Source organism: Engystomops pustulosus, chromosome 9 (assembly GCF_040894005.1).
Source record: "Engystomops pustulosus chromosome 9, aEngPut4.maternal, whole genome shotgun sequence".
NCBI classification, from domain to species: Eukaryota; Metazoa; Chordata; class Amphibia; order Anura; family Leptodactylidae; genus Engystomops; species Engystomops pustulosus.
The window spans coordinates 66,330,808-66,356,537 of record NC_092419.1 but is presented as its reverse complement, the minus strand read 5'-3'; the positions used below and the strand labels follow the sequence as shown (position 1 = coordinate 66,356,537).

The 25,730-nt window shown below is 45.7% G+C and overlaps 1 protein-coding gene and 135 pseudogenes across 1 annotated transcript in view; 135 read left to right on the top strand and 1 right to left on the bottom strand.

Annotated features, from left to right (window-relative positions):
- Positions 1 to 25,730, bottom strand: part of LOC140076453 (uncharacterized) — a 107,896-nt gene that overhangs the window by 79,917 nt on the left and 2,249 nt on the right. The gene's annotated exons all lie outside the window — the stretch shown is intronic.
- LOC140080045 (5S ribosomal RNA) lies at positions 51 to 169 on the top strand (annotated as a pseudogene).
- On the top strand, positions 240 to 358 carry LOC140089870 (5S ribosomal RNA; annotated as a pseudogene).
- On the top strand, positions 429 to 547 carry LOC140080044 (5S ribosomal RNA; annotated as a pseudogene).
- On the top strand, positions 618 to 736 carry LOC140091206 (5S ribosomal RNA; annotated as a pseudogene).
- Positions 807 to 925, top strand: LOC140080043 (5S ribosomal RNA; annotated as a pseudogene).
- LOC140093962 (5S ribosomal RNA) lies at positions 996 to 1,114 on the top strand (annotated as a pseudogene).
- Positions 1,185 to 1,303, top strand: LOC140099220 (5S ribosomal RNA; annotated as a pseudogene).
- LOC140097326 (5S ribosomal RNA) lies at positions 1,374 to 1,492 on the top strand (annotated as a pseudogene).
- LOC140099219 (5S ribosomal RNA) lies at positions 1,563 to 1,681 on the top strand (annotated as a pseudogene).
- Positions 1,752 to 1,870, top strand: LOC140080042 (5S ribosomal RNA; annotated as a pseudogene).
- Positions 1,941 to 2,059, top strand: LOC140091205 (5S ribosomal RNA; annotated as a pseudogene).
- LOC140080040 (5S ribosomal RNA) lies at positions 2,130 to 2,248 on the top strand (annotated as a pseudogene).
- LOC140093961 (5S ribosomal RNA) lies at positions 2,319 to 2,437 on the top strand (annotated as a pseudogene).
- Positions 2,508 to 2,626, top strand: LOC140085628 (5S ribosomal RNA; annotated as a pseudogene).
- LOC140080039 (5S ribosomal RNA) lies at positions 2,697 to 2,815 on the top strand (annotated as a pseudogene).
- LOC140099218 (5S ribosomal RNA) lies at positions 2,886 to 3,004 on the top strand (annotated as a pseudogene).
- LOC140090788 (5S ribosomal RNA) lies at positions 3,075 to 3,193 on the top strand (annotated as a pseudogene).
- On the top strand, positions 3,264 to 3,382 carry LOC140080038 (5S ribosomal RNA; annotated as a pseudogene).
- Positions 3,453 to 3,571, top strand: LOC140086872 (5S ribosomal RNA; annotated as a pseudogene).
- Positions 3,642 to 3,760, top strand: LOC140080037 (5S ribosomal RNA; annotated as a pseudogene).
- On the top strand, positions 3,831 to 3,949 carry LOC140091204 (5S ribosomal RNA; annotated as a pseudogene).
- On the top strand, positions 4,020 to 4,138 carry LOC140080036 (5S ribosomal RNA; annotated as a pseudogene).
- Positions 4,209 to 4,327, top strand: LOC140093960 (5S ribosomal RNA; annotated as a pseudogene).
- On the top strand, positions 4,398 to 4,516 carry LOC140085864 (5S ribosomal RNA; annotated as a pseudogene).
- On the top strand, positions 4,587 to 4,705 carry LOC140082385 (5S ribosomal RNA; annotated as a pseudogene).
- On the top strand, positions 4,776 to 4,894 carry LOC140099217 (5S ribosomal RNA; annotated as a pseudogene).
- Positions 4,965 to 5,083, top strand: LOC140092072 (5S ribosomal RNA; annotated as a pseudogene).
- On the top strand, positions 5,154 to 5,272 carry LOC140080035 (5S ribosomal RNA; annotated as a pseudogene).
- On the top strand, positions 5,343 to 5,461 carry LOC140092470 (5S ribosomal RNA; annotated as a pseudogene).
- Positions 5,532 to 5,650, top strand: LOC140084846 (5S ribosomal RNA; annotated as a pseudogene).
- LOC140099216 (5S ribosomal RNA) lies at positions 5,721 to 5,839 on the top strand (annotated as a pseudogene).
- On the top strand, positions 5,910 to 6,028 carry LOC140080034 (5S ribosomal RNA; annotated as a pseudogene).
- On the top strand, positions 6,099 to 6,217 carry LOC140080033 (5S ribosomal RNA; annotated as a pseudogene).
- Positions 6,288 to 6,406, top strand: LOC140093959 (5S ribosomal RNA; annotated as a pseudogene).
- On the top strand, positions 6,477 to 6,595 carry LOC140099215 (5S ribosomal RNA; annotated as a pseudogene).
- LOC140099214 (5S ribosomal RNA) lies at positions 6,666 to 6,784 on the top strand (annotated as a pseudogene).
- Positions 6,855 to 6,973, top strand: LOC140099213 (5S ribosomal RNA; annotated as a pseudogene).
- LOC140099210 (5S ribosomal RNA) lies at positions 7,044 to 7,162 on the top strand (annotated as a pseudogene).
- Positions 7,233 to 7,351, top strand: LOC140080032 (5S ribosomal RNA; annotated as a pseudogene).
- LOC140084714 (5S ribosomal RNA) lies at positions 7,422 to 7,540 on the top strand (annotated as a pseudogene).
- LOC140080031 (5S ribosomal RNA) lies at positions 7,611 to 7,729 on the top strand (annotated as a pseudogene).
- LOC140081678 (5S ribosomal RNA) lies at positions 7,800 to 7,918 on the top strand (annotated as a pseudogene).
- Positions 7,989 to 8,107, top strand: LOC140091248 (5S ribosomal RNA; annotated as a pseudogene).
- Positions 8,178 to 8,296, top strand: LOC140099209 (5S ribosomal RNA; annotated as a pseudogene).
- On the top strand, positions 8,367 to 8,485 carry LOC140080029 (5S ribosomal RNA; annotated as a pseudogene).
- On the top strand, positions 8,556 to 8,674 carry LOC140091203 (5S ribosomal RNA; annotated as a pseudogene).
- LOC140080028 (5S ribosomal RNA) lies at positions 8,745 to 8,863 on the top strand (annotated as a pseudogene).
- Positions 8,934 to 9,052, top strand: LOC140096496 (5S ribosomal RNA; annotated as a pseudogene).
- LOC140080027 (5S ribosomal RNA) lies at positions 9,123 to 9,241 on the top strand (annotated as a pseudogene).
- LOC140080026 (5S ribosomal RNA) lies at positions 9,312 to 9,430 on the top strand (annotated as a pseudogene).
- LOC140099207 (5S ribosomal RNA) lies at positions 9,501 to 9,619 on the top strand (annotated as a pseudogene).
- LOC140083990 (5S ribosomal RNA) lies at positions 9,690 to 9,808 on the top strand (annotated as a pseudogene).
- Positions 9,879 to 9,997, top strand: LOC140099206 (5S ribosomal RNA; annotated as a pseudogene).
- Positions 10,068 to 10,186, top strand: LOC140099205 (5S ribosomal RNA; annotated as a pseudogene).
- Positions 10,257 to 10,375, top strand: LOC140092663 (5S ribosomal RNA; annotated as a pseudogene).
- Positions 10,446 to 10,564, top strand: LOC140088997 (5S ribosomal RNA; annotated as a pseudogene).
- LOC140080025 (5S ribosomal RNA) lies at positions 10,635 to 10,753 on the top strand (annotated as a pseudogene).
- LOC140091202 (5S ribosomal RNA) lies at positions 10,824 to 10,942 on the top strand (annotated as a pseudogene).
- LOC140080023 (5S ribosomal RNA) lies at positions 11,013 to 11,131 on the top strand (annotated as a pseudogene).
- On the top strand, positions 11,391 to 11,509 carry LOC140080022 (5S ribosomal RNA; annotated as a pseudogene).
- Positions 11,580 to 11,698, top strand: LOC140081677 (5S ribosomal RNA; annotated as a pseudogene).
- Positions 11,769 to 11,887, top strand: LOC140091247 (5S ribosomal RNA; annotated as a pseudogene).
- Positions 11,958 to 12,076, top strand: LOC140085874 (5S ribosomal RNA; annotated as a pseudogene).
- On the top strand, positions 12,147 to 12,265 carry LOC140080021 (5S ribosomal RNA; annotated as a pseudogene).
- Positions 12,336 to 12,454, top strand: LOC140095031 (5S ribosomal RNA; annotated as a pseudogene).
- LOC140080020 (5S ribosomal RNA) lies at positions 12,525 to 12,643 on the top strand (annotated as a pseudogene).
- LOC140093958 (5S ribosomal RNA) lies at positions 12,714 to 12,832 on the top strand (annotated as a pseudogene).
- Positions 12,903 to 13,021, top strand: LOC140087457 (5S ribosomal RNA; annotated as a pseudogene).
- Positions 13,092 to 13,210, top strand: LOC140080019 (5S ribosomal RNA; annotated as a pseudogene).
- Positions 13,281 to 13,399, top strand: LOC140099204 (5S ribosomal RNA; annotated as a pseudogene).
- Positions 13,470 to 13,588, top strand: LOC140099203 (5S ribosomal RNA; annotated as a pseudogene).
- LOC140099202 (5S ribosomal RNA) lies at positions 13,659 to 13,777 on the top strand (annotated as a pseudogene).
- Positions 13,848 to 13,966, top strand: LOC140080016 (5S ribosomal RNA; annotated as a pseudogene).
- LOC140099201 (5S ribosomal RNA) lies at positions 14,037 to 14,155 on the top strand (annotated as a pseudogene).
- Positions 14,226 to 14,344, top strand: LOC140099199 (5S ribosomal RNA; annotated as a pseudogene).
- Positions 14,415 to 14,533, top strand: LOC140080015 (5S ribosomal RNA; annotated as a pseudogene).
- Positions 14,604 to 14,722, top strand: LOC140094703 (5S ribosomal RNA; annotated as a pseudogene).
- LOC140080014 (5S ribosomal RNA) lies at positions 14,793 to 14,911 on the top strand (annotated as a pseudogene).
- Positions 14,982 to 15,100, top strand: LOC140081676 (5S ribosomal RNA; annotated as a pseudogene).
- LOC140091246 (5S ribosomal RNA) lies at positions 15,171 to 15,289 on the top strand (annotated as a pseudogene).
- On the top strand, positions 15,360 to 15,478 carry LOC140085873 (5S ribosomal RNA; annotated as a pseudogene).
- LOC140080013 (5S ribosomal RNA) lies at positions 15,549 to 15,667 on the top strand (annotated as a pseudogene).
- Positions 15,738 to 15,856, top strand: LOC140099198 (5S ribosomal RNA; annotated as a pseudogene).
- Positions 15,927 to 16,045, top strand: LOC140091244 (5S ribosomal RNA; annotated as a pseudogene).
- LOC140085872 (5S ribosomal RNA) lies at positions 16,116 to 16,234 on the top strand (annotated as a pseudogene).
- LOC140080012 (5S ribosomal RNA) lies at positions 16,305 to 16,423 on the top strand (annotated as a pseudogene).
- Positions 16,494 to 16,612, top strand: LOC140095029 (5S ribosomal RNA; annotated as a pseudogene).
- On the top strand, positions 16,683 to 16,801 carry LOC140080011 (5S ribosomal RNA; annotated as a pseudogene).
- LOC140093957 (5S ribosomal RNA) lies at positions 16,872 to 16,990 on the top strand (annotated as a pseudogene).
- On the top strand, positions 17,061 to 17,179 carry LOC140087456 (5S ribosomal RNA; annotated as a pseudogene).
- Positions 17,250 to 17,368, top strand: LOC140080010 (5S ribosomal RNA; annotated as a pseudogene).
- Positions 17,439 to 17,557, top strand: LOC140096081 (5S ribosomal RNA; annotated as a pseudogene).
- Positions 17,628 to 17,746, top strand: LOC140081675 (5S ribosomal RNA; annotated as a pseudogene).
- Positions 17,817 to 17,935, top strand: LOC140086871 (5S ribosomal RNA; annotated as a pseudogene).
- On the top strand, positions 18,006 to 18,124 carry LOC140080009 (5S ribosomal RNA; annotated as a pseudogene).
- LOC140099197 (5S ribosomal RNA) lies at positions 18,195 to 18,313 on the top strand (annotated as a pseudogene).
- Positions 18,384 to 18,502, top strand: LOC140099195 (5S ribosomal RNA; annotated as a pseudogene).
- Positions 18,573 to 18,691, top strand: LOC140080008 (5S ribosomal RNA; annotated as a pseudogene).
- Positions 18,762 to 18,880, top strand: LOC140099194 (5S ribosomal RNA; annotated as a pseudogene).
- On the top strand, positions 18,951 to 19,069 carry LOC140080007 (5S ribosomal RNA; annotated as a pseudogene).
- On the top strand, positions 19,140 to 19,258 carry LOC140099193 (5S ribosomal RNA; annotated as a pseudogene).
- On the top strand, positions 19,329 to 19,447 carry LOC140099192 (5S ribosomal RNA; annotated as a pseudogene).
- LOC140080005 (5S ribosomal RNA) lies at positions 19,518 to 19,636 on the top strand (annotated as a pseudogene).
- Positions 19,707 to 19,825, top strand: LOC140099191 (5S ribosomal RNA; annotated as a pseudogene).
- Positions 19,896 to 20,014, top strand: LOC140094702 (5S ribosomal RNA; annotated as a pseudogene).
- LOC140080004 (5S ribosomal RNA) lies at positions 20,085 to 20,203 on the top strand (annotated as a pseudogene).
- On the top strand, positions 20,274 to 20,392 carry LOC140081674 (5S ribosomal RNA; annotated as a pseudogene).
- LOC140091242 (5S ribosomal RNA) lies at positions 20,463 to 20,581 on the top strand (annotated as a pseudogene).
- On the top strand, positions 20,652 to 20,770 carry LOC140085870 (5S ribosomal RNA; annotated as a pseudogene).
- On the top strand, positions 20,841 to 20,959 carry LOC140080003 (5S ribosomal RNA; annotated as a pseudogene).
- LOC140099188 (5S ribosomal RNA) lies at positions 21,030 to 21,148 on the top strand (annotated as a pseudogene).
- On the top strand, positions 21,219 to 21,337 carry LOC140091241 (5S ribosomal RNA; annotated as a pseudogene).
- On the top strand, positions 21,408 to 21,526 carry LOC140085869 (5S ribosomal RNA; annotated as a pseudogene).
- On the top strand, positions 21,597 to 21,715 carry LOC140080002 (5S ribosomal RNA; annotated as a pseudogene).
- Positions 21,786 to 21,904, top strand: LOC140095028 (5S ribosomal RNA; annotated as a pseudogene).
- LOC140080001 (5S ribosomal RNA) lies at positions 21,975 to 22,093 on the top strand (annotated as a pseudogene).
- Positions 22,164 to 22,282, top strand: LOC140093955 (5S ribosomal RNA; annotated as a pseudogene).
- Positions 22,353 to 22,471, top strand: LOC140087455 (5S ribosomal RNA; annotated as a pseudogene).
- Positions 22,544 to 22,662, top strand: LOC140099187 (5S ribosomal RNA; annotated as a pseudogene).
- Positions 22,733 to 22,851, top strand: LOC140080000 (5S ribosomal RNA; annotated as a pseudogene).
- LOC140089869 (5S ribosomal RNA) lies at positions 22,922 to 23,040 on the top strand (annotated as a pseudogene).
- On the top strand, positions 23,111 to 23,229 carry LOC140079999 (5S ribosomal RNA; annotated as a pseudogene).
- LOC140099186 (5S ribosomal RNA) lies at positions 23,300 to 23,418 on the top strand (annotated as a pseudogene).
- On the top strand, positions 23,489 to 23,607 carry LOC140099185 (5S ribosomal RNA; annotated as a pseudogene).
- Positions 23,678 to 23,796, top strand: LOC140086870 (5S ribosomal RNA; annotated as a pseudogene).
- Positions 23,867 to 23,985, top strand: LOC140079998 (5S ribosomal RNA; annotated as a pseudogene).
- LOC140099184 (5S ribosomal RNA) lies at positions 24,056 to 24,174 on the top strand (annotated as a pseudogene).
- On the top strand, positions 24,245 to 24,363 carry LOC140099182 (5S ribosomal RNA; annotated as a pseudogene).
- Positions 24,434 to 24,552, top strand: LOC140079997 (5S ribosomal RNA; annotated as a pseudogene).
- On the top strand, positions 24,623 to 24,741 carry LOC140099181 (5S ribosomal RNA; annotated as a pseudogene).
- LOC140079996 (5S ribosomal RNA) lies at positions 24,812 to 24,930 on the top strand (annotated as a pseudogene).
- LOC140094700 (5S ribosomal RNA) lies at positions 25,001 to 25,119 on the top strand (annotated as a pseudogene).
- Positions 25,190 to 25,308, top strand: LOC140079994 (5S ribosomal RNA; annotated as a pseudogene).
- On the top strand, positions 25,379 to 25,497 carry LOC140081673 (5S ribosomal RNA; annotated as a pseudogene).
- On the top strand, positions 25,568 to 25,686 carry LOC140091240 (5S ribosomal RNA; annotated as a pseudogene).

The following is a 25,730-nucleotide window of genomic DNA, read 5'->3' as shown; positions in this document are numbered from 1 at the left end:
TAGTTTCTCTGTCAAAGATGGTAAGAGAAGGTTCAAATTGAATAGCTGCTGTCAACGGCCATTCTAAGCTGAATGTGCCTGCTCTCGTCAGATCGCAGCAGCAATGCAGCTTAAGGCTTGGCAAGTACCAGCATGGGAGACTGGCTGGGAATCCCAAGTTCTGTTGACCTTTTTGAACCTGAAAATTGTGTTAGTTTCTCTATGAGATAGTAAAAGAAGGTTCAAATTGAACAGCTGCTGTCAACGGCCATTCTAAGCTGAATGTGCCTGCTCTCGTCAGATCGCAGCAGCAATGCAGCTTAAGGCTTGGCAAGTACAAGCATGGGAGACTGGCTGGGAATCCCAAGTTCCGTTGGCCTTTTTGAACCTGAAAATTGTGTTATTTTCTCTATAAGATAGTAAAAGAAGGTTCAAATTGAACAGCTGCTGTCAACGGCCATTCTAAGCTGAATGTGCCTGCTCTCGTCAGATCGCAGCAGCAATGCAGCTTAAGGCTTGGCAAGTACCAGCATGGGAGACTGGCTGGGAATCCCAAGTTCTGTTGACCTTTTTGAACCTGAAAATTGTGTTAGTTTCTCTATGAGATAGTAAAAGAAGGTTCAAATTGAACAGCTGCTGTCAACGGCCATTCTAAGCTGAATGTGCCTGCTCTCGTCAGATCGCAGCAGCAATGCAGCTTAAGGCTTGGCAAGTACCAGCATTGGAGACTGGCTAGGAATCCCAAGTTCCGTTGACCTTTTTGAACCTGAAAATTGTGTTATTTTCTCTATGAGATAGTAAAAGAAGGTTCAAATTGAACAGCTGCTGTCAACGGCCATTCTAAGCTGAATGTGCCTGCTCTCGTCAGATCGCAGCAGCAATGCAGCTTAAGGCTTGGCAAGTACCAGCATGGGAGACTGGCTGGGAATCCCAAGTTCTGTTGACCTTTTTGAACCTGAAAATTGTGTTAGTTTCTCTATGAGATAGTAAAAGAAGGTTCAAATTGAACAGCTGCTGTCAACGGCCATTCTTAGCTGAATGTGCCTGCTCTCGTCAAATCGCAGCAGCAATGCAGCTTAAGGCTTGGCAAGTACCAGCATGGGAGACTGGCTGGGAATCCCAAGTTCCGTTGACCTTTTTGAACCTGAAAATTGTGTTAGTTTCTCTATGAGATAGTAAAAGAAGGTTCAAATTGAACAGCTGCTGTCAACGGCCATTCTAAGCTGAATGTGCCTGCTCTCGTCAGATCGCAGCAGCAATGCAGCTTAAGGCTTGGCAAGTACCAGCATGGGAGACTGGCTGGGAATCCCAAGTTCCGTTGACCTTTTTGAACCTGAAAATTGTTAGTTTCTCTGTCAAAGATGGTAAAAGAAGGTTCAAATTGAATAGCTGCTGTCAACGGCCATTCTAAGCTGAATGTGCCTGCTCTCGTCATATCGCAGCAGCAATGCAGCTTAAGGCTTGGCAAGTACCAGCATGGGAGACTGGCTGGGAATCCCAAGTTCTGTTGACCTTTTTGAACCTGAAAATTGTGTTAGTTTCTCTATGAGATAGTAAAAGAAGGTTCAAATTGAACAGCTGCTGTCAACGGCCATTCTAAGCTGAATGTGCCTGCTCTCGTCAGATCGCAGCAGCAATGCAGCTTAAGGCTTGGCAAGTACCAGCATGGGAGACTGGCTGGGAATCCCAAGTTCCGTTGACCTTTTTGAACCTGAAAATTGTGTTAGTTTCTCTATGAGATAGTAAAAGAAGGTTCAAATTGAACAGCTGCTGTCAACGGCCATTCTAAGCTGAATGTGCCTGCTCTCGTCAGATCGCAGCAGCAATGCAGCTTAAGGCTTGGCAAGTACCAGCATGGGAGACTGGCTGGGAATCCCAAGTTCTGTTGACCTTTTTGAACCTGAAAATTGTGTTAGTTTCTCTATGAGATAGTAAAAGAAGGTTCAAATTGAACAGCTGCTGTCAACGGCCATTCTAAGCTGAATGTGCCTGCTCTCGTCAGATCGCAGCAGCAATGCAGCTTAAGGCTTGGCAAGTACCAGCATTGGAGACTGGCTAGGAATCCCAAGTTCCGTTGACCTTTTTGAACCTGAAAATTGTGTTATTTTCTCTATGAGATAGTAAAAGAAGGTTCAAATTGAACAGCTGCTGTCAACGGCCATTCTAAGCTGAATGTGCCTGCTCTCGTCAGATCGCAGCAGCAATGCAGCTTAAGGCTTGGCAAGTACCAGCATGGGAGACTGGCTGGGAATCCCAAGTTCTGTTGACCTTTTTGAACCTGAAAATTGTGTTAGTTTCTCTATGAGATAGTAAAAGAAGGTTCAAATTGAACAGCTGCTGTCAACGGCCATTCTTAGCTGAATGTGCCTGCTCTCGTCAAATCGCAGCAGCAATGCAGCTTAAGGCTTGGCAAGTACCAGCATGGGAGACTGGCTGGGAATCCCAAGTTCCGTTGACCTTTTTGAACCTGAAAATTGTGTTAGTTTCTCTATGAGATAGTAAAAGAAGGTTCAAATTGAACAGCTGCTGTCAACGGCCATTCTAAGCTGAATGTGCCTGCTCTCGTCAGATCGCAGCAGCAATGCAGCTTAAGGCTTGGCAAGTACCAGCAAGGGAGACTGGCTGGGAATCCCAAGTTCCGTTGACCTTTTTGAACCTGAAAATTGTTAGTTTCTCTGTCAAAGATGGTAAAAGAAGGTTCAAATTGAATAGCTGCTGTCAACGGCCATTCTAAGCTGAATGTGCCTGCTCTCGTCAGATCGCAGCAGCAATGCAGCTTAAGGCTTGGCAAGTACCAGCATGGGAGACTGGCTGGGAATCCCAAGTTCTGTTGACCTTTTTGAACCTGAAAATTGTGTTAGTTTCTCTATGAGATAGTAAAAGAAGGTTCAAATTGAACAGCTGCTGTCAACGGCCATTCTAAGCTGAATGTGCCTGCTCTCGTCAGATCGCAGCAGCAATGCAGCTTAAGGCTTGGCAAGTACCAGCATGGGAGACTGGCTGGGAATCCCAAGTTCCGTTGACCTTTTTGAACCTGAAAATTGTTAGTTTCTCTGTCAAAGATGGTAAAAGAAGGTTCAAATTGAATAGCTGCTGTCAACGGCCATTCTAAGCTGAATGTGCCTGCTCTCGTCAGATCGCAGCAGCAATGCAGCTTAAGGCTTGGCAAGTACCAGCATGGGAGACTGGCTGGGAATCCCAAGTTCGGTTGACCTTTTTGAACCTGAAAATTGTTAGTTTCTCTGTCAAAGATGGTAAAAGAAGGTTCAAATTGAATAGCTGCTGTCAACGGCCATTCTAAGCTGAATGTGCCTGCTCTCGTCAGATCGCAGCAGCAATGCAGCTTAAGGCTTGGCAAGTACCAGCATGGGAGACTGGCTGGGAATCCCAAGTTCTGTTGACCTTTTTGAACCTGAAAATTGTGTTAGTTTCTCTATGAGATAGTAAAAGAAGGTTCAAATTGAACAGCTGCTGTCAACGGCCATTCTAAGCTGAATGTGCCTGCTCTCGTCAGATTGCAGCAGCAATGCAGCTTAAGGCTTGGCAAGTACCAGCATGGGAGACTGGCTGGGAATCCCAAGTTCCGTTGACCTTTTTGAACCTGAAAATTGTGTTAGTTTCTCTATAAGATAGTAAAAGAAGGTTCAAATTGAACAGCTGCTGTCAACGGCCATTCTAAGCTGAATGTGCCTGCTCTCGTCAGATCGCAGCAGCAATGCAGCTTAAGGCTTGGCAAGTACCAGCATGGGAGACTGGCTGGGAATCCCAAGTTCTGTTGACCTTTTTGAACCTGAAAATTGTGTTAGTTTCTCTATGAGATAGTAAAAGAAGGTTCAAATTGAACAGCTGCTGTCAACGGCCATTCTAAGCTGAATGTGCCTGCTCTCGTCAGATCGCAGCAGCAATGCAGCTTAAGGCTTGGCAAGTACCAGCATTGGAGACTGGCTAGGAATCCCAAGTTCCGTTGACCTTTTTGAACCTGAAAATTGTGTTATTTTCTCTATGAGATAGTAAAAGAAGGTTCAAATTGAACAGCTGCTGTCAACGGCCATTCTAAGCTGAATGTGCCTGCTCTCGTCAGATCGCAGCAGCAATGCAGCTTAAGGCTTGGCAAGTACCAGCATGGGAGACTGGCTGGGAATCCCAAGTTCTGTTGACCTTTTTGAACCTGAAAATTGTGTTAGTTTCTCTATGAGATAGTAAAAGAAGGTTCAAATTGAACAGCTGCTGTCAACGGCCATTCTTAGCTGAATGTGCCTGCTCTCGTCAAATCGCAGCAGCAATGCAGCTTAAGGCTTGGCAAGTACCAGCATGGGAGACTGGCTGGGAATCCCAAGTTCCGTTGACCTTTTTGAACCTGAAAATTGTGTTAGTTTCTCTATGAGATAGTAAAAGAAGGTTCAAATTGAACAGCTGCTGTCAACGGCCATTCTAAGCTGAATGTGCCTGCTCTCGTCAGATCGCAGCAGCAATGCTGCTTAAGGCTTGGCAAGTACCAGCATGGGAGACTGGCTGGGAATCCCAAGTTCCGTTGACCTTTTTGAACCTGAAAATTGTTAGTTTCTCTGTCAAAGATGGTAAAAGAAGGTTCAAATTGAATAGCTGCTGTCAACGGCCATTCTAAGCTGAATGTGCCTGCTCTCGTCAGATCGCAGCAGCAATGCAGCTTAAGGCTTGGCAAGTACCAGCATGGGAGACTGGCTGGGAGTCCCAAGTTCCGTTGACCTTTTTGAACCTGAAAATTGTTAGTTTCTCTGTCAAAGATGGTAAAAGAAGGTTCAAATTGAATAGCTGCTGTCAACGGCCATTCTAAGCTGAATGTGCCTGCTCTCGTCAGATCGCAGCAGCAATGCAGCTTAAGGCTTGGCAAGTACCAGCATGGGAGACTGGCTGGGAATCCCAAGTTCCGTTGACCTTTTTGAACCTGAAAATTGTGTTAGTTTCTCTATGAGATAGTAAAAGAAGGTTCAAACTGAACAGCTGCTGTCAACGGCCATTCTAAGCTGAATGTGCCTACTCTCGTCAGATCGCAGCAGCAATGCAGCTTAAGGCTTGGCAAGTACCAGCATGGGAGACTGGCTGGGAATCCCAAGTTCCGTTGACCTTTTTGAACCTGAAAATTGTGTTAGTTTCTCTATGAGATAGTAAAAGAAGGTTCAAATTGAACAGCTGCTGTCAACGGCCATTCTAAGCTGAATGTGCCTGCTCTCGTCAGATCGCAGCAGCAATGCAGCTTAAGGCTTGGCAAGTACCAGCATGGGAGACTGGCTGGGAATCCCAAGTTCTGTTGACCTTTTTGAACCTGAAAATTGTGTTAGTTTCTCTATGAGATAGTAAAAGAAGGTTCAAATTGAACAGCTGCTGTCAACGGCCATTCTTAGCTGAATGTGCCTGCTCTCGTCAGATCGCAGCAGCAATGCAGCTTAAGGCTTGGCAAGTTCCAGCATGGGAGACTGGCTGGGAATCCCAAGTTCCGTTGACCTTTTTGAACCTGAAAATTGTGTTAGTTTCTCTATGAGATAGTAAAAGAAGGTTCAAACTGAACAGCTGCTGTCAACGGCCATTCTAAGCTGAATGTGCCTGCTCTCGTCAGATCGCAGCAGCAATGCAGCTTAAGGCTTGGCAAGTACCAGCATGGGAGGCTGGCTGGGAATCCCAAGTTCCGTTGACCTTTTTGAACCTGAAAATTGTGTTAGTTTCTCTATGAGATAGTAAAAGAAGGTTCAAATTGAACAGCTGCTGTCAACGGCCATTCTAAGCTGAATGTGCCTGCTCTCGTCAGATCGCAGCAGCAATGCAGCTTAAGGCTTGGCAAGTACCAGCATGGGAGACTGGCTGGGAATCCCAAGTTCCGTTGACCTTTTTGAACCTGAAAATTGTGTTAGTTTCTCTATAAGATAGTAAAAGAAGGTTCAAATTGAACAGCTGCTGTCAACGGCCATTCTAAGCTGAATGTGCCTGCTCTCGTCAGATCGCAGCAGCAATGCAGCTTAAGGCTTGGCAAGTACCAGCATGGGAGACTGGCTGGGAATCCCAAGTTCTGTTGACCTTTTTGAACCTGAAAATTGTGTTATTTTCTCTATGAGATAGTAAAAGAAGGTTCAAATTGAACAGCTGCTGTCAACGGCCATTCTAAGCTGAATGTGCCTGCTCTCGTCAGATCGCAGCAGCAATGCAGCTTAAGGCTTGGCAAGTACCAGCATGGGAGACTGGCTGGGAATCCCAAGTTCTGTTGACCTTTTTGAACCTGAAAATTGTGTTAGTTTCTCTATGAGATAGTAAAAGAAGGTTCAAATTGAACAGCTGCTGTCAACGGCCATTCTTAGCTGAATGTGCCTGCTCTCGTCAAATCGCAGCAGCAATGCAGCTTAAGGCTTGGCAAGTACCAGCATGGGAGACTGGCTGGGAATCCCAAGTTCCGTTGACCTTTTTGAACCTGAAAATTGTGTTAGTTTCTCTATGAGATAGTAAAAGAAGGTTCAAATTGAACAGCTGCTGTCAACGGCCATTCTAAGCTGAATGTGCCTGCTCTCGTCAGATCGCAGCAGCAATGCAGCTTAAGGCTTGGCAAGTACCAGCATGGGAGACTGGCTGGGAATCCCAAGTTCCGTTGACCTTTTTGAACCTGAAAATTGTTAGTTTCTCTGTCAAAGATGGTAAAAGAAGGTTCAAATTGAATAGCTGCTGTCAACGGCCATTCTAAGCTGAATGTGCCTGCTCTCGTCAGATCGCAGCAGCAATGCAGCTTAAGGCTTGGCAAGTACCAGCATGGGAGACTGGCTGGGAATCCCAAGTTCCGTTGACCTTTTTGAACCTGAAAATTGTTAGTTTCTCTGTCAAAGATGGTAAAAGAAGGTTCAAATTGAATAGCTGCTGTCAACGGCCATTCTAAGCTGAATGTGCCTGCTCTCGTCAGATCGCAGCAGCAATGCAGCTTAAGGCTTGGCAAGTACCAGCATGGGAGACTGGCTGGGAATCCCAAGTTCCGTTGACCTTTTTGAACCTGAAAATTGTGTTAGTTTCTCTATGAGATAGTAAAAGAAGGTTCAAACTGAACAGCTGCTGTCAACGGCCATTCTAAGCTGAATGTGCCTGCTCTCGTCAGATCGCAGCAGCAATGCAGCTTAAGGCTTGGCAAGTACCAGCATGGGAGACTGGCTGGGAATCCCAAGTTCCGTTGACCTTTTTGAACCTGAAAATTGTGTTAGTTTCTCTATGAGATAGTAAAAGAAGGTTCAAATTGAACAGCTGCTGTCAACGGCCATTCTAAGCTGAATGTGCCTGCTCTCGTCAGATCGCAGCAGCAATGCAGCTTAAGGCTTGGCAAGTACCAGCATGGGAGACTGGCTGGGAATCCCAAGTTCTGTTGACCTTTTTGAACCTGAAAATTGTGTTAGTTTCTCTATGAGATAGTAAAAGAAGGTTCAAATTGAACAGCTGCTGTCAACGGCCATTCTTAGCTGAATGTGCCTGCTCTCGTCAGATCGCAGCAGCAATGCAGCTTAAGGCTTGGCAAGTACCAGCATGGGAGACTGGCTGGGAGTCCCAAGTTCCGTTGACCTTTTTGAACCTGAAAATTGTGTTAGTTTCTCTATGAGATAGTAAAAGAAGGTTCAAATTGAACAGCTGCTGTCAACGGCCATTCTAAGCTGAATGTGCCTGCTCTCGTCAGATCGCAGCAGCAATGCAGCTTAAGGCTTGGCAAGTACCAGCATGGGAGACTGGCTGGGAATCCCAAGTTCTGTTGACCTTTTTGAACCTGAAAATTGTGTTAGTTTCTCTATGAGATAGTAAAAGAAGGTTCAAATTGAACAGCTGCTGTCAACGGCCATTCTTAGCTGAATGTGCCTGCTCTCGTCAGATCGCAGCAGCAATGCAGCTTAAGGCTTGGCAAGTACCAGCATGGGAGACTGGCTGGGAATCCCAAGTTCCGTTGACCTTTTTGAACCTGAAAATTGTGTTAGTTTCTCTATGAGATAGTAAAAGAAGGTTCAAATTGAACAGCTGCTGTCAACGGCCATTCTAAGCTGAATGTGCCTGCTCTCGTCAGATCGCATCAGCAATGCAGCTTAAGGCTTGGCAAGTACCAGCATGGGAGACTGGCTGGGAATCCCAAGTTCCGTTGACCTTTTTGAACCTGAAAATTGTGTTACTTTCTCTATGAGATAGTAAAAGAAGGTTCAAACTGAACAGCTGCTGTCAACGGCCATTCTAAGCTGAATGTGCCTGCTCTCGTCAGATCGCAGCAGCAATGCAGCTTAAGGCTTGGCAAGTACCAGCATGGGAGACTGGCTGGGAATCCCAAGTTCCGTTGACCTTTTTGAACCTGAAAATTGTGTTAGTTTCTCTATGAGATAGTAAAAGAAGGTTCAAATTGAACAGCTGCTGTCAACGGCCATTCTAAGCTGAATGTGCCTGCTCTCGTCAGATCGCAGCAGCAATGCAGCTTAAGGCTTGGCAAGTACCAGCATGGGAGACTGGCTGGGAATCCCAAGTTCTGTTGACCTTTTTGAACCTGAAAATTGTGTTAGTTTCTCTATGAGATAGTAAAAGAAGGTTCAAATTGAACAGCTGCTGTCAACGGCCATTCTAAGCTGAATGTGCCTGCTCTCGTCAGATCGCAGCAGCAATGCAGCTTAAGGCTTGGCAAGTACCAGCATTGGAGACTGGCTAGGAATCCCAAGTTCCGTTGACCTTTTTGAACCTGAAAATTGTGTTATTTTCTCTATGAGATAGTAAAAGAAGGTTCAAATTGAACAGCTGCTGTCAACGGCCATTCTAAGCTGAATGTGCCTGCTCTCGTCAGATCGCAGCAGCAATGCAGCTTAAGGCTTGGCAAGTACCAGCATGGGAGACTGGCTGGGAATCCCAAGTTCTGTTGACCTTTTTGAACCTGAAAATTGTGTTAGTTTCTCTATGAGATAGTAAAAGAAGGTTCAAATTGAACAGCTGCTGTCAACGGCCATTCTTAGCTGAATGTGCCTGCTCTCTTCAAATCGCAGCAGCAATGCAGCTTAAGGCTTGGCAAGTACCAGCATGGGAGACTGGCTGGGAATCCCAAGTTCCGTTGACCTTTTTGAACCTGAAAATTGTGTTAGTTTCTCTATGAGATAGTAAAAGAAGGTTCAAATTGAACAGCTGCTGTCAACGGCCATTCTAAGCTGAATGTGCCTGCTCTCGTCAGATCGCAGCAGCAATGCAGCTTAAGGCTTGGCAAGTACCAGCATGGGAGACTGGCTGGGAATCCCAAGTTCTGTTGACCTTTTTGAACCTGAAAATTGTTAGTTTCTCTGTCAAAGATGGTAAAAGAAGGTTCAAATTGAACAGCTGCTGTCAACGGCCATTCTAAGCTGAATGTGCCTGCTCTCGTCAGATCGCAGCAGCAATGCAGCTTAAGGCTTGGCAAGTACCAGCATGGGAGACTGGCTGGGAATCCCAAGTTCTGTTGACCTTTTTGAACCTGAAAATTGTGTTAGTTTCTCTATGAGATAGTAAAAGAAGGTTCAAATTGAACAGCTGCTGTCAACGGCCATTCTAAGCTGAATGTGCCTGCTCTCGTCAGATCGCAGCAGCAATGCAGCTTAAGGCTTGGCAAGTACCAGCATGGGAGACTGGCTGGGAATCCCAAGTTCCGTTGACCTTTTTGAACATGAAAATTGTTAGTTTCTCTGTCACAGATGGTAAAAGAAGGTTCAAATTGAACAGCTGCTGTCAACGGCCATTCTAAGCTGAATGTGCCTGCTCTCGTCAGATCGCAGCAGCAATGCAGCTTAAGGCTTGGCAAGTACCAGCATGGGAGACTGGCAGGGAATCCCAAGTTCCGTTGACCTTTTTGAACCTGAAAATTGTGTTAGTTTCTCTATGAGATAGTAAAAGAAGGTTCAAATTGAACAGCTGCTGTCAACGGCCATTCTAAGCTGAATGTGCCTGCTCTCGTCAGATCGCAGCAGCAATGCAGCTTAAGGCTTGGCAAGTACCAGCATGGGAGACTGGCTGGGAATCCCAAGTTCCGTTGACCTTTTTGAACCTTAAAATTGTTAGTTTCTCTGTCAAAGATGGTAAAAGAAGGTTCAAATTGAATAGCTGCTGTCAACGGCCATTCTAAGCTGAATGTGCCTGCTCTCGTCAGATCGCAGCAGCAATGCAGCTTAAGGCTTGGCAAGTACCAGCATGGGAGACTGGCTGGGAATCCCAAGTTCCGTTGACCTTTTTGAACCTGAAAATTGTTAGTTTCTCTGTCAAAGATGGTAAAAGAAGGTTCAAATTGAATAGCTGCTGTCAACGGCCATTCTAAGCTGAATGTGCCTGCTCTCGTCAGATCGCAGCAGCAATGCAGCTTAAAGCTTGGCAAGTACCAGCATGGGAGACTGGCTGGGAATCCCAAGTTCTGTTGACCTTTTTGAACCTGAAAATTGTGTTAGTTTCTCTATGAGATAGTAAAAGAAGGTTCAAATTGAACAGCTGCTGTCAACGGCCATTCTAAGCTGAATGTGCCTGCTCTTGTCAGATCGCAGCAGCAATGCAGCTTAAGGCTTGGCAAGTACCAGCATGGGAGACTGGCTGGGAATCCCAAGTTCCGTTGACCTTTTTGAACCTGAAAATTGTGTTAGTTTCTCTATAAGATAGTAAAAGAAGGTTCAAATTGAACAGCTGCTGTCAACGGCCATTCTAAGCTGAATGTGCCTGCTCTCGTCAGATCGCAGCAGCAATGCAGCTTAAGGCTTGGCAAGTACCAGCATGGGAGACTGGCTGGGAATCCCAAGTTCTGTTGACCTTTTTGAACCTGAAAATTGTGTTAGTTTCTCTATGAGATAGTAAAAGAAGGTTCAAATTGAACAGCTGCTGTCAACGGCCATTCTAAGCTGAATGTGCCTGCTCTCGTCAGATCGCAGCAGCAATGCAGCTTAAGGCTTGGCAAGTACCAGCATTGGAGACTGGCTAGGAATCCCAAGTTCCGTTGACCTTTTTGAACCTGAAAATTGTGTTATTTTCTCTATGAGATAGTAAAAGAAGGTTCAAATTGAACAGCTGCTGTCAACGGCCATTCTAAGCTGAATGTGCCTGCTCTCGTCAGATCGCAGCAGCAATGCAGCTTAAGGCTTGGCAAGTACCAGCATGGGAGACTGGCTGGGAATCCCAAGTTCTGTTGACCTTTTTGAACCTGAAAATTGTGTTAGTTTCTCTATGAGATAGTAAAAGAAGGTTCAAATTGAACAGCTGCTGTCAACGGCCATTCTTAGCTGAATGTGCCTGCTCTCGTCAGATCGCAGCAGCAATGCAGCTTAAGGCTTGGCAAGTACCAGCATGGGAGACTGGCTGGGAGTCCAAAGTTTCGTTGACCTTTTTGAACCTGAAAATTGTGTTAGTTTCTCTATGAGATAGTAAAAGAAGGTTCAAATTGAACAGCTGCTGTCAACGGCCATTCTAAGCTGAATGTGCCTGCTCTCGTCAGATCGCAGCAGCAATGCAGCTTAAGGCTTGGCAAGTACCAGCATGGGAGACTGGCTGGGAATCCCAAGTTCTGTTGACCTTTTTGAACCTGAAAATTGTGTTAGTTTCTCTATGAGATAGTAAAAGAAGGTTCAAATTGAACAGCTGCTGTCAACGGCCATTCTTAGCTGAATGTGCCTGCTCTCGTCAGATCGCAGCAGCAATGCAGCTTAAGGCTTGGCAAGTACCAGCATGGGAGACTGGCTGGGAATCCCAAGTTCCGTTGACCTTTTTGAACCTGAAAATTGTGTTAGTTTCTCTATGAGATAGTAAAAGAAGGTTCAAATTGAACAGCTGCTGTCAACGGCCATTCTAAGCTGAATGTGCCTGCTCTCGTCAGATCGCATCAGCAATGCAGCTTAAGGCTTGGCAAGTACCAGCATGGGAGACTGGCTGGGAATCCCAAGTTCCGTTGACCTTTTTGAACCTGAAAATTGTGTTACTTTCTCTATGAGATAGTAAAAGAAGGTTCAAACTGTACAGCTGCTGTCAACGGCCATTCTAAGCTGAATGTGCCTGCTCTCGTCAGATCGCAGCAGCAATGCAGCTTAAGGCTTGGCAAGTACCAGCATGGGAGATTGGCTGGGAATCCCAAGTTCCGTTGACCTTTTTGAACCTGAAAATTGTGTTAGTTTCTCTATGAGATAGTAAAAGAAGGTTCAAATTGAACAGCTGCTGTCAACGGCCATTCTAAGCTGAATGTGCCTGCTCTCGTCAGATCGCAGCAGCAATGCAGCTTAAGGCTTGGCAAGTACCAGCATGGGAGACTGGCTGGGAATCCCAAGTTCTGTTGACCTTTTTGAACCTGAAAATTGTGTTAGTTTCTCTATGAGATAGTAAAAGAAGGTTCAAATTGAACAGCTGCTGTCAACGGCCATTCTAAGCTGAATGTGCCTGCTCTCGTCAGATCGCAGCAGCAATGCAGCTTAAGGCTTGGCAAGTACCAGCCTTGGAGACTGGCTAGGAATCCCAAGTTCCGTTGACCTTTTTGAACCTGAAAATTGTGTTATTTTCTCTATGAGATAGTAAAAGAAGGTTCAAATTGAACAGCTGCTGTCAACGGCCATTCTAAGCTGAATGTGCCTGCTCTCGTCAGATCGCAGCAGCAATGCAGCTTAAGGCTTGGCAAGTACCAGCATGGGAGACTGGCTGGGAATCCCAAGTTCTGTTGACCTTTTTGAACCTGAAAATTGTGTTAGTTTCTCTATGAGATAGTAAAAGAAGGTTCAAATTGAACAGCTGCTGTCAACGGCCATTCTTAGCTGAATGTGCCTGCTCTCGTCAAATCGCAGCAGCAATGCAGCTTAAGGCTTGGCAAGTACCAGCATGGGAGACTGGCTGGGAATCCCAAGTTCCGTTGACCTTTTTGAACCTGAAAATTGTGTTAGTTTCTCTATGAGATAGTAAAAGAAGGTTCAAATTGAACAGCTGCTGTCAACGGCCATTCTAAGCTGAATGTGCCTGCTCTCGTCAGTTCGCAGCAGCAATGCAGCTTAAGGCTTGGCAAGTACCAGCATGGGAGACTGGCTGGGAATCCCAAGTTCCGTTGACCTTTTTGAACATGAAAATTGTTAGTTTCTCTGTCAAAGATGGTAAAAGAAGGTTCAAATTGAACAGCTGCTGTCAACGGCCATTCTAAGCTGAATGTGCCTGCTCTCGTCAGATCGCAGCAGCAATGCAGCTTAAGGCTTGGCAAGTACCAGCATGGGAGACTGGCTGGGAATCCCAAGTTCTGTTGACCTTTTTGAACCTGAAAATTGTGTTAGTTTCTCTATGAGATAGTAAAAGAAGGTTCAAATTGAACAGCTGCTGTCAACGGCCATTCTAAGCTGAATGTGCCTGCTCTCGTCAGATCGCAGCAGCAATGCAGCTTAAGGCTTGGCAAGTACCAGCATGGGAGACTGGCTGGGAATCCCAAGTTCCGTTGACCTTTTTGAACCTGAAAATTGTTAGTTTCTCTGTCAAAGATGGTAAAAGAAGGTTCAAATTGAATAGCTGCTGTCAACGGCCATTCTAAGCTGAATGTGCCTGCTCTCGTCAGATCGCAGCAGCAATGCAGCTTAAGGCTTGGCAAGTACCAGCATGGGAGACTGGCTGGGAATCCCAAGTTCCGTTGACCTTTTTGAACCTGAAAATTGTTAGTTTCTCTGTCAAAGATGGTAAAAGAAGGTTCAAATTGAATAGCTGCTGTCAACGGCCATTCTAAGCTGAATGTGCCTGCTCTCGTCAGATCGCAGCAGCAATGCAGCTTAAGGCTTGGCAAGTACCAGCATGGGAGACTGGCTGGGAATCCCAAGTTCCGTTGACCTTTTTGAACCTGAAAATTGTTAGTTTCTCTGTCAAAGATGGTAAAAGAAGGTTCAAATTGAATAGCTGCTGTCAACGGCCATTCTAAGCTGAATGTGCCTGCTCTCGTCAGATCGCAGCAGCAATGCAGCTTAAGGCTTGGCAAGTACCAGCATGGGAGACTGGCTGGGAATCCCAAGTTCTGTTGACCTTTTTGAACCTGAAAATTGTGTTAGTTTCTCTATGAGATAGTAAAAGAAGGTTCAAATTGAACAGCTGCTGTCAACGGCCATTCTAAGCTGAATGTGCCTGCTCTCGTCAGATCGCAGCAGCAATGCAGCTTAAGGCTTGGCAAGTACCAGCATGGGAGACTGGCTGGGAATCCCAAGTTCCGTTGACCTTTTTGAACCTGAAAATTGTTAGTTTCTCTGTCAAAGATGGTAAAAGAAGGTTCAAATTGAATAGCTGCTGTCAACGGCCATTCTAAGCTGAATGTGCCTGCTCTCGTCAGATCGCAGCAGCAATGCAGCTTAAGGCTTGGCAAGTACCAGCATGGGAGACTGGCTGGGAATCCCAAGTTCCGTTGACCTTTTTGAACCTGAAAATTGTTAGTTTCTCTGTCAAAGATGGTAAAAGAAGGTTCAAATTGAATAGCTGCTGTCAACGGCCATTCTAAGCTGAATGTGCCTGCTCTCGTCAGATCGCAGCAGCAATGCAGCTTAAGGCTTGGCAAGTACCAGCATGGGAGACTGGCTGGGAATCCCAAGTTCTGTTGACCTTTTTGAACCTGAAAATTGTGTTAGTTTCTCTATGAGATAGTAAAAGAAGGTTCAAATTGAACAGCTGCTGTCAACGGCCATTCTAAGCTGAATGTGCCTGCTCTCGTCAGATCGCAGCAGCAATGCAGCTTAAGGCTTGGCAAGTACCAGCATGGGAGACTGGCTGGGAGTCCAAAGTTCCGTTGACCTTTTTGAACCTGAAAATTGTGTTAGTTTCTCTATGAGATAGTAAAAGAAGGTTCAAATTGAACAGCTGCTGTCAACGGCCATTCTAAGCTGAATGTGCCTGCTCTCGTCAGATCGCAGCAGCAATGCAGCTTAAGGCTTGGCAAGTACCAGCATGGGAGACTGGCTGGGAATCCCAAGTTCTGTTGACCTTTTTGAACCTGAAAATTGTGTTAGTTTCTCTATGAGATAGTAAAAGAAGGTTCAAATTGAACAGCTGCTGTCAACGGCCATTCTTAGCTGAATGTGCCTGCTCTCGTCAGATCGCAGCAGCAATGCAGCTTAAGGCTTGGCAAGTACCAGCATGGGAGACTGGCTGGGAATCCCAAGTTCCGTTGACCTTTTTGAACCTGAAAATTGTGTTAGTTTCTCTATGAGATAGTAAAAGAAGGTTCAAATTGAACAGCTGCTGTCAACGGCCATTCTAAGCTGAATGTGCCTGCTCTCGTCAGATCGCATCAGCAATGCAGCTTAAGGCTTGGCAAGTACCAGCATGGGAGACTGGCTGGGAATCCCAAGTTCCGTTGACCTTTTTGAACCTGAAAATTGTGTTACTTTCTCTATGAGATAGTAAAAGAAGGTTCAAACTGTACAGCTGCTGTCAACGGCCATTCTAAGCTGAATGTGCCTGCTCTCGTCAGATCGCAGCAGCAATGCAGCTTAAGGCTTGGCAAGTACCAGCATGGGAGATTGGCTGGGAATCCCAAGTTCCGTTGACCTTTTTGAACCTGAAAATTGTGTTAGTTTCTCTATGAGATAGTAAAAGAAGGTTCAAATTGAACAGCTGCTGTCAACGGCCATTCTAAGCTGAATGTGCCTGCTCTCGTCAGATCGCAGCAGCAATGCAGCTTAAGGCTTGGCAAGTACCAGCATGGGAGACTGGCTGGGAATCCCAAGTTCTGTTGACCTTTTTGAACCTGAAAATTGTGTTAGTTTCTCTATGAGATAGTAAAAGAAGGTTCAAATTGAACAGCTGCTGTCAACGGCCATTCTAAGCTGAATGTGCCTGCTCTCGTCAGATCGCAGCAGCAATGCAGCTTAAGGCTTGGCAAGTACCAGCATGGGAGACTGGCTGGGAATCCCAAGTTCCGTTGACCTTTTTGAACCTGAAAATTGTGTTAGTTTCTCTATGAGATAGTAAAAGAAGGTTCAAATTGAACAGCTGCTGTCAACGGCCATTCTAAGCTGAATGTGCCTGCTCTCGTCAGATCGCATCAGCAATGCAGCTTAAGGCTTGGCAAGTACCAGCATGGGAGACTGGCTGGGAATCCCAAGTTCCGTTGACCTTTTTGAACCTGAAAATTGTGTTACTTTCTCTATGAGATAGTAAAAGAAGGTTCAAACTGTACAGCTGCTGTCAACGGCCATTCTAAGCTGAATGTGCCTGCTCTCGTCAGATCGCAGCAGCAATGCAGCTTAAGGCTTGGCAAGTACCAGCATGGGAGATTGGCTGGGAATCCCAAGTTCCGTTGACCTTTTTGAACCTGAAAATTGTGTTAGTTTCTCTATGAGATAGTAAAAGAAGGTTCAAATTGAACAGCTGCTGTCAACGGCCATTCTAAGCTGAATGTGCCTGCTCTCGTCAGATCGCAGCAGCAATGCAGCTTAAGGCTTGGCAAGTACCAGCATGGGAGACTGGCTGGGAATCCCAAGTTCTGTTGACCTTTTTGAACCTGAAAATTGTGTTAGTTTCTCTATGAGATAGTAAAAGAAGGTTCAAATTGAACAGCTGCTGTCAACGGCCATTCTAAGCTGAATGTGCCTGCTCTCGTCAGATCGCAGCAGCAATGCAGCTTAAGGCTTGGCAAGTACCAGCCTTGGAGACTGGCTAGGAATCCCAAGTTCCGTTGACCTTTTTGAACCTGAAAATTGTGTTATTTTCTCTATGAGATAGTAAAAGAAGGTTCAAATTGAACAGCTGCTGTCAACGGCCATTCTAAGCTGAATGTGCCTGCTCTCGTCAGATCGCAGCAGCAATGCAGCTTAAGGCTTGGCAAGTACCAGCATGGGAGACTGGCTGGGAATCCCAAGTTCTGTTGACCTTTTTGAACCTGAAAATTGTGTTAGTTTCTCTATGAGATAGTAAAAGAAGGTTCAAATTGAACAGCTGCTGTCAACGGCCATTCTTAGCTGAATGTGCCTGCTCTCGTCAAATCGCAGCAGCAATGCAGCTTAAGGCTTGGCAAGTACCAGCATGGGAGACTGGCTGGGAATCCCAAGTTCCGTTGACCTTTTTGAACCTGAAAATTGTGTTAGTTTCTCTATGAGATAGTAAAAGAAGGTTCAAATTGAACAGCTGCTGTCAACGGCCATTCTAAGCTGAATGTGCCTGCTCTCGTCAGTTCGCAGCAGCAATGCAGCTTAAGGCTTGGCAAGTACCAGCATGGGAGACTGGCTGGGAATCCCAAGTTCCGTTGACCTTTTTGAACATGAAAATTGTTAGTTTCTCTGTCAAAGATGGTAAAAGAAGGTTCAAATTGAACAGCTGCTGTCAACGGCCATTCTAAGCTGAATGTGCCTGCTCTCGTCAGATCGCAGCAGCAATGCAGCTTAAGGCTTGGCAAGTACCAGCATGGGAGACTGGCTGGGAATCCCAAGTTCTGTTGACCTTTTTGAACCTGAAAATTGTGTTAGTTTCTCTATGAGATAGTAAAAGAAGGTTCAAATTGAACAGCTGCTGTCAACGGCCATTCTAAGCTGAATGTGCCTGCTCTCGTCAGATCGCAGAATCAATGCAGCTTAAGGGTTGGCAAGTACCAGCATGGGAGACTGGCTGGGAATCCCAAGTTCCGTTGACCTTTTTGAACCTGAAAATTGTGTTAGTTTCTCTATGAGATAGTAAAAGAAGGTTCAAATTGAACAGCTGCTGTCAACGGCCATTCTTAGCTGAATGTGCCTGCTCTCGTCAGATCGCAGCAGCAATGCAGCTTAAGGCTTGGCAAGTACCAGCATGGGAGACTGGCTGGGAATCCCAAGTTCCGTTGACCTTTTTGAACCTGAAAATTGTTAGTTTCTCTGTCAAAGATGGTAAAAGAAGGTTCAAATTGAATAGCTGCTGTCAACGGCCATTCTAAGCTGAATGTGCCTGCTCTCGTCAGATTGCAGCAGCAATGCAGCTTAAGGCTTGGCAAGTACCAGCATGGGAGACTGGCTGGGAATCCCAAGTTCCGTTGACCTTTTTGAACCTGAAAATTGTTAGTTTCTCTGTCAAAGATGGTAAAAGAAGGTTCAAATTGAATAGCTGCTGTCAACGGCCATTCTAAGCTGAATGTGCCTGCTCTCGTCAGATCGCAGCAGCAATGCAGCTTAAGGCTTGGCAAGTACCAGCATGGGAGACTGGCTGGGAATCCCAAGTTCTGTTGACCTTTTTGAACCTGAAAATTGTGTTAGTTTCTCTATGAGATAGTAAAAGAAGGTTCAAATTGAACAGCTGCTGTCAACGGCCATTCTAAGCTGAATGTGCCTGCTCTCGTCAGATCGCAGCAGCAATGCAGCTTAAGGCTTGGCAAGTACCAGCATGGGAGACTGGCTGGGAATCCCAAGTTCCGTTGACCTTTTTGAACCTGAAAATTGTTAGTTTCTCTGTCAAAGATGGTAAAAGAAGGTTCAAATTGAATAGCTGCTGTCAACGGCCATTCTAAGCTGAATGTGCCTGCTCTCGTCAGATCGCAGCAGCAATGCAGCTTAAGGCTTGGCAAGTACCAGCATGGGAGACTGGCTGGGAATCCCAAGTTCCGTTGACCTTTTTGAACCTGAAAATTGTTAGTTTCTCTGTCAAAGATGGTAAAAGAAGGTTCAAATTGAATAGCTGCTGTCAACGGCCATTCTAAGCTGAATGTGCCTGCTCTCGTCAGATCGCAGCAGCAATGCAGCTTAAGGCTTGGCAAGTACCAGCATGGGAGACTGGCTGGGAATCCCAAGTTCTGTTGACCTTTTTGAACCTGAAAATTGTGTTAGTTTCTCTATGAGATAGTAAAAGAAGGTTCAAATTGAACAGCTGCTGTCAACGGCCATTCTAAGCTGAATGTGCCTGCTCTCGTCAGATCGCAGCAGCAATGCAGCTTAAGGCTTGGCAAGTACCAGCATGGGAGACTGGCTGGGAATCCCAAGTTCCGTTGACCTTTTTGAACCTGAAAATTGTTAGTTTCTCTGTCAAAGATGGTAAAAGAAGGTTCAAATTGAATAGCTGCTGTCAACGGCCATTCTAAGCTGAATGTGCCTGCTCTCGTCAGATCGCAGCAGCAATGCAGCTTAAGGCTTGGCAAGTACCAGCATGGGAGACTGGCTGGGAATCCCAAGTTCTGTTGACCTTTTTGAACCTGAAAATTGTGTTAGTTTCTCTATGAGATAGTAAAAGAAGGTTCAAATTGAACAGCTGCTGTCAACGGCCATTCTAAGCTGAATGTGCCTGCTCTCGTCAGATCGCAGCAGCAATGCAGCTTAAGGCTTGGCAAGTACCAGCATGGGAGACTGGCTGGGAATCCCAAGTTCCGTTGACCTTTTTGAACCTGAAAATTGTTAGTTTCTCTGTCAAAGATGGTAAAAGAAGGTTCAAATTGAATAGCTGCTGTCAACGGCCATTCTAAGCTGAATGTGCCTGCTCTCGTCAGATCGCAGCAGCAATGCAGCTTAAGGCTTGGCAAGTACCAGCATGGGAGACTGGCTGGGAATCCCAAGTTCCGTTGACCTTTTTGAACCTGAAAATTGTTAGTTTCTCTGTCAAAGATGGTAAAAGAAGGTTCAAATTGAATAGCTGCTGTCAACGGCCATTCTAAGCTGAATGTGCCTGCTCTCGTCAGATCGCAGCAGCAATGCAGCTTAAGGCTTGGCAAGTACCAGCATGGGAGACTGGCTGGGAATCCCAAGTTCTGTTGACCTTTTTGAACCTGAAAATTGTGTTAGTTTCTCTATGAGATAGTAAAAGAAGGTTCAAATTGAACAGCTGCTGTCAACGGCCATTCTAAGCTGAATGTGCCTGCTCTCGTCAGATCGCAGCAGCAATGCAGCTTAAGGCTTGGCAAGTACCAGCATGGGAGACTGGCTGGGAATCCCAAGTTCCGTTGACCTTTTTGAACCTGAAAATTGTGTTAGTTTCTCTATAAGATAGTAAAAGAAGGTTCAAATTGAACAGCTGCTGTCAACGGCCATTCTAAGCTGAATGTGCCTGCTCTCGTCAGATCGCAGCAGCAATGCAGCTTAAGGCTTGGCAAGTACCAGCATGGGAGACTGGCTGGGAGTCCAAAGTTCCGTTGACCTTTTTGAACCTGAAAATTGTGTTAGTTTCTCTATGAGATAGTAAAAGAAGGTTCAAATTGAACAGCTGCTGTCAACGGCCATTCTAAGCTGAATGTGCCTGCTCTCGTCAGATCGCAGCAGCAATGCAGCTTAAGGCTTGGCAAGTACCAGCATGGGAGACTGGCTGGGAATCCCAAGTTCTGTTGACCTTTTTGAACCTGAAAATTGTGTTAGTTTCTCTATGAGATAGTAAAAGAAGGTTCAAATTGAACAGCTGCTGTCAACGGCCATTCTTAGCTGAATGTGCCTGCTCTCGTCAGATCGCAGCAGCAATGCAGCTTAAGGCTTGGCAAGTACCAGCATGGGAGACTGGCTGGGAATCCCAAGTTCCGTTGACCTTTTTGAACCTGAAAATTGTGTTAGTTTCTCTATGAGATAGTAAAAGAAGGTTCAAATTGAACAGCTGCTGTCAACGGCCATTCTAAGCTGAATGTGCCTGCTCTCGTCAGATCGCATCAGCAATGCAGCTTAAGGCTTGGCAAGTACCAGCATGGGAGACTGGCTGGGAATCCCAAGTTCCGTTGACCTTTTTGAACCTGAAAATTGTGTTACTTTCTCTATGAGATAGTAAAAGAAGGTTCAAACTGTACAGCTGCTGTCAACGGCCATTCTAAGCTGAATGTGCCTGCTCTCGTCAGATCGCAGCAGCAATGCAGCTTAAGGCTTGGCAAGTACCAGCATGGGAGATTGGCTGGGAATCCCAAGTTCCGTTGACCTTTTTGAACCTGAAAATTGTGTTAGTTTCTCTATGAGATAGTAAAAGAAGGTTCAAATTGAACAGCTGCTGTCAACGGCCATTCTAAGCTGAATGTGCCTGCTCTCGTCAGATCGCAGCAGCAATGCAGCTTAAGGCTTGGCAAGTACCAGCATGGGAGACTGGCTGGGAATCCCAAGTTCTGTTGACCTTTTTGAACCTGAAAATTGTGTTAGTTTCTCTATGAGATAGTAAAAGAAGGTTCAAATTGAACAGCTGCTGTCAACGGCCATTCTAAGCTGAATGTGCCTGCTCTCGTCAGATCGCAGCAGCAATGCAGCTTAAGGCTTGGCAAGTACCAGCATGGGAGACTGGCTGGGAATCCCAAGTTCCGTTGACCTTTTTGAACCTGAAAATTGTGTTAGTTTCTCTATGAGATAGTAAAAGAAGGTTCAAATTGAACAGCTGCTGTCAACGGCCATTCTAAGCTGAATGTGCCTGCTCTCGTCAGATCGCATCAGCAATGCAGCTTAAGGCTTGGCAAGTACCAGCATGGGAGACTGGCTGGGAATCCCAAGTTCCGTTGACCTTTTTGAACCTGAAAATTGTGTTACTTTCTCTATGAGATAGTAAAAGAAGGTTCAAACTGTACAGCTGCTGTCAACGGCCATTCTAAGCTGAATGTGCCTGCTCTCGTCAGATCGCAGCAGCAATGCAGCTTAAGGCTTGGCAAGTACCAGCATGGGAGATTGGCTGGGAATCCCAAGTTCCGTTGACCTTTTTGAACCTGAAAATTGTGTTAGTTTCTCTATGAGATAGTAAAAGAAGGTTCAAATTGAACAGCTGCTGTCAACGGCCATTCTAAGCTGAATGTGCCTGCTCTCGTCAGATCGCAGCAGCAATGCAGCTTAAGGCTTGGCAAGTACCAGCATGGGAGACTGGCTGGGAATCCCAAGTTCTGTTGACCTTTTTGAACCTGAAAATTGTGTTAGTTTCTCTATGAGATAGTAAAAGAAGGTTCAAATTGAACAGCTGCTGTCAACGGCCATTCTAAGCTGAATGTGCCTGCTCTCGTCAGATCGCAGCAGCAATGCAGCTTAAGGCTTGGCAAGTACCAGCCTTGGAGACTGGCTAGGAATCCCAAGTTCCGTTGACCTTTTTGAACCTGAAAATTGTGTTATTTTCTCTATGAGATAGTAAAAGAAGGTTCAAATTGAACAGCTGCTGTCAACGGCCATTCTAAGCTGAATGTGCCTGCTCTCGTCAGATCGCAGCAGCAATGCAGCTTAAGGCTTGGCAAGTACCAGCATGGGAGACTGGCTGGGAATCCCAAGTTCTGTTGACCTTTTTGAACCTGAAAATTGTGTTAGTTTCTCTATGAGATAGTAAAAGAAGGTTCAAATTGAACAGCTGCTGTCAACGGCCATTCTTAGCTGAATGTGCCTGCTCTCGTCAAATCGCAGCAGCAATGCAGCTTAAGGCTTGGCAAGTACCAGCATGGGAGACTGGCTGGGAATCCCAAGTTCCGTTGACCTTTTTGAACCTGAAAATTGTGTTAGTTTCTCTATGAGATAGTAAAAGAAGGTTCAAATTGAACAGCTGCTGTCAACGGCCATTCTAAGCTGAATGTGCCTGCTCTCGTCAGTTCGCAGCAGCAATGCAGCTTAAGGCTTGGCAAGTACCAGCATGGGAGACTGGCTGGGAATCCCAAGTTCCGTTGACCTTTTTGAACCTGAAAATTGTGTTAGTTTCTCTGTCAAAGATGGTAAAAGAAGGTTCAAATTGAATAGCTGCTGTCAACGGCCATTCTAAGCTGAATGTGCCTGCTCTCGTCAGATCGCAGCAGCAATGCAGCTTAAGGCTTGGCAAGTACCAGCATGGGAGACTGGCTGGGAATCCCAAGTTCCGTTGACCTTTTTGAACCTGAAAATTGTTAGTTTCTCTGTCAAAGATGGTAAGAGAAGGTTCAAATTGAATAGCTGCTGTCAACGGCCATTCTAAGCTGAATGTGCCTGCTCTCGTCAGATCGCAGCAGCAATGCAGCTTAAGGCTTGGCAAGTACCAGCATGGGAGACTGGCTGGGAATCCCAAGTTCTGTTGACCTTTTTGAACCTGAAAATTGTGTTAGTTTCTCTATGAGATAGTAAAAGAAGGTTCAAATTGAACAGCTGCTGTCAACGGCCATTCTAAGCTGAATGTGCCTGCTCTCGTCAGATCGCAGCAGCAATGCAGCTTAAGGCTTGGCAAGTACAAGCATGGGAGACTGGCTGGGAATCCCAAGTTCCGTTGGCCTTTTTGAACCTGAAAATTGTGTTATTTTCTCTATAAGATAGTAAAAGAAGGTTCAAATTGAACAGCTGCTGTCAACGGCCATTCTAAGCTGAATGTGCCTGCTCTCGTCAGATCGCAGCAGCAATGCAGCTTAAGGCTTGGCAAGTACCAGCATGGGAGACTGGCTGGGAATCCCAAGTTCTGTTGACCTTTTTGAACCTGAAAATTGTGTTAGTTTCTCTATGAGATAGTAAAAGAAGGTTCAAATTGAACAGCTGCTGTCAACGGCCATTCTAAGCTGAATGTGCCTGCTCTCGTCAGATCGCAGCAGCAATGCAGCTTAAGGCTTGGCAAGTACCAGCATGGGAGACTGGCTGGGAATCCCAAGTTCCGTTGACCTTTTTGAACCTGAAAATTGTTAGTTTCTCTGTCAAAGATGGTAAAAGAAGGTTCAAATTGAATAGCTGCTGTCAACGGCCATTCTAAGCTGAATGTGCCTGCTCTCGTCAGATCGCAGCAGCAATGCAGCTTAAGGCTTGGCAAGTACCAGCATGGGAGACTGGCTGGGAATCCCAAGTTCCGTTGACCTTTTTGAACCTGAAAATTGTTAGTTTCTCTGTCAAAGATGGTAAAAGAAGGTTCAAATTGAATAGCTGCTGTCAACGGCCATTCTAAGCTGAATGTGCCTGCTCTCGTCAGATTGCAGCAGCAATGCAGCTTAAGGCTTGGCAAGTACCAGCATGGGAGACTGGCTGGGAATCCCAAGTTCCGTTGACCTTTTTGAACCTGAAAATTGTTAGTTTCTCTGTCAAAGATGGTAAAAGAAGGTTCAAATTGAATAGCTGCTGTCAACGGCCATTCTAAGCTGAATGTGCCTGCTCTCGTCAGATCGCAGCAGCAATGCAGCTTAAGGCTTGGCAAGTACCAGCATGGGAGACTGGCTGGGAATCCCAAGTTCTGTTGACCTTTTTGAACCTGAAAATTGTGTTAGTTTCTCTATGAGATAGTAAAAGAAGGTTCAAATTGAACAGCTGCTGTCAACGGCCATTCTAAGCTGAATGTGCCTGCTCTCGTCAGATCGCAGCAGCAATGCAGCTTAAGGCTTGGCAAGTACCAGCATGGGAGACTGGCTGGGAATCCCAAGTTCCGTTGACCTTTTTGAACCTGAAAATTGTTAGTTTCTCTGTCAAAGATGGTAAAAGAAGGTTCAAATTGAATAGCTGCTGTCAACGGCCATTCTAAGCTGAATGTGCCTGCTCTCGTCAGATCGCAGCAGCAATGCAGCTTAAGGCTTGGCAAGTACCAGCATGGGAGACTGGCTGGGAATCCCAAGTTCCGTTGACCTTTTTGAACCTGAAAATTGTGTTAGTTTCTCTATGAGATAGTAAAAGAAGGTTCAAATTGAACAGCTGCTGTCAACGGCCATTCTAAGCTGAATGTGCCTGCTCTCGTCAGATCGCAGCAGCAATGCAGCTTAAGGCTTGGCAAGTACCAGCATGGGAGACTGGCTGGGAATCCCAAGTTCTGTTGACCTTTTTGAACCTGAAAATTGTGTTAGTTTCTCTATGAGATAGTAAAAGAAGGTTCAAATTGAACAGCTGCTGTCAACGGCCATTCTAAGCTGAATGTGCCTGCTCTCGTCAGATCGCAGCAGCAATGCAGCTTAAGGCTTGGCAAGTACCAGCATGGGAGACTGGCTGGGAATCCCAAGTTCCGTTGACCTTTTTGAACCTGAAAATTGTGTTAGTTTCTCTATAAGATAGTAAAAGAAGGTTCAAATTGAACAGCTGCTGTCAACGGCCATTCTAAGCTGAATGTGCCTGCTCTCGTCAGATCGCAGCAGCAATGCAGCTTAAGGCTTGGCAAGTACCAGCATGGGAGACTGGCTGGGAATCCCAAGTTCTGTTGACCTTTTTGAACCTGAAAATTGTGTTAGTTTCTCTATGAGATAGTAAAAGAAGGTTCAAATTGAACAGCTGCTGTCAACGGCCATTCTAAGCTGAATGTGCCTGCTCTCGTCAGATCGCAGCAGCAATGCAGCTTAAGGCTTGGCAAGTACCAGCATGGGAGACTGGCTGGGAGTCCAAAGTTCCGTTGACCTTTTTGAACCTGAAAATTGTGTTAGTTTCTCTATGAGATAGTAAAAGAAGGTTCAAATTGAACAGCTGCTGTCAACGGCCATTCTAAGCTGAATGTGCCTGCTCTCGTCAGATCGCAGCAGCAATGCAGCTTAAGGCTTGGCAAGTACCAGCATGGGAGACTGGCTGGGAATCCCAAGTTCTGTTGACCTTTTTGAACCTGAAAATTGTGTTAGTTTCTCTATGAGATAGTAAAAGAAGGTTCAAATTGAACAGCTGCTGTCAACGGCCATTCTTAGCTGAATGTGCCTGCTCTCGTCAGATCGCAGCAGCAATGCAGCTTAAGGCTTGGCAAGTACCAGCATGGGAGACTGGCTGGGAATCCCAAGTTCCGTTGACCTTTTTGAACCTGAAAATTGTGTTAGTTTCTCTATGAGATAGTAAAAGAAGGTTCAAATTGAACAGCTGCTGTCAACGGCCATTCTAAGCTGAATGTGCCTGCTCTCGTCAGATCGCATCAGCAATGCAGCTTAAGGCTTGGCAAGTACCAGCATGGGAGACTGGCTGGGAATCCCAAGTTCCGTTGACCTTTTTGAACCTGAAAATTGTGTTACTTTCTCTATGAGATAGTAA